The sequence below is a fragment of the Watersipora subatra genome, chromosome 8, assembly GCF_963576615.1.
Source record: "Watersipora subatra chromosome 8, tzWatSuba1.1, whole genome shotgun sequence".
NCBI classification, from domain to species: domain Eukaryota; kingdom Metazoa; phylum Bryozoa; class Gymnolaemata; order Cheilostomatida; family Watersiporidae; genus Watersipora; species Watersipora subatra.
In genome coordinates, this window is record NC_088715.1 from 57,077,408 (window position 1) to 57,078,616 (window position 1,209).

Consider the following 1,209-nt stretch of genomic DNA (forward strand, 5'->3'; position numbering starts at 1 on the left):
CAAAAACCCCAAAAATTACAAAACTCAGAACTGAAGACCTAAAACGTATAGTTTCACTCCTGAACACCAAGGCTAATTCTTAATCATTATATAAGAACACATTCAATCATATACTTCACTCTTTCAATACAGCTTCATCATGGCAGACAAAGGTGTCAGTAGATTAAGTGAAAAAGTCAACTTTTGGAGAACATATGGGGTGACTATAATCTAAGTCTCTAAAAATTACTTTTATACTTTTATAAGTTTAGTCTAGAGTGCAACTTATTATATATTTTCTTGTTCTTAAATAAACATAAGGTATTGTGAACCCCCTCTTCGTATGCCTTAGGGATTCCCTTTCTCCGAGCATAGTCTTAGATTCTCACATCTAGGAAGCTCTCTTATAGGATCCTGATTACATTAATCAACAATACATTGGTTAAACAGTCATTTTTCGAGATTGGTCCCAATCTGAGAAGTCAGTACTGACGATTAGCAGTGTATCTGCGTTCGAGAATAAACTTGAGCCACTCTCTAACAGTTGTTAGATTATTTGGTAGGATAATCCGATACTATCAATAACCAATACAACACGGCTTTGAAGGCTATCTGGAAAACTTAAATAGTCTCAGATCTGGTCATTTTTTATTATTTATGTTAGGCAAACTGGCAATAAAATTTAACAAGGACGCCTACGTGACAGGTCAATTCAATACAAAACACCGACTTCTGTTGGATAGAACTTGAAGAGTACTTCCAAATTGACTTCGGCATCAACAGTTACCAATGAAAAGTATAATGTTGTTAACGTGTTCTCACACACAAATACATATAGTACCACTTGAATTCATCTCTGAAACACCAGAATATAATGAAGCATTTCCTTGTGGGCACAATTCACCAGAACGCGATTATGAAGTTTCGTGTTAAACAATAGCGGAAATTACAGTCTTTTTTCGTGTTAGCCTTATTTCTTATTCGCAATCCTTTGAGATCATGTCAAGGTTTAATGAGCACGCCCGTTGTTAGATATATAAACCTACCTAAATCAATCGTAAACAATATTCGTAAAACAAATTTGTTTTACGTAATTTATCATAAAGTTATCTTATAGATAGAACACGTTCTAGCTAGTTATATAGTTATATGGGTTGCCTCCACTGCTTACATTTCCAATGTTTATTATGCCACGGAAACGCTCCCCGCAATGACAATTCGGTCGTGATA

General features: G+C 34.9%; 1 protein-coding gene across 4 annotated transcripts in view; it reads right to left on the reverse strand.

Annotated features, from left to right (window-relative positions):
* Nucleotides 1-907, reverse strand: part of LOC137401540 (run domain Beclin-1-interacting and cysteine-rich domain-containing protein-like) — a 30,988-nt gene extending 30,081 nt beyond the window's left edge. For all 4 annotated transcript variants that reach the window (XM_068087945.1, XM_068087944.1, XM_068087947.1 and 1 more), the window contains exon 1: nucleotides 821-907. The gene's annotated coding sequence lies outside the window, so the exon portion shown is untranslated. The remainder of the gene's footprint in view (nucleotides 1-820) is intronic.
* Nucleotides 908-1,209: the final 302 nt, after the last annotated feature.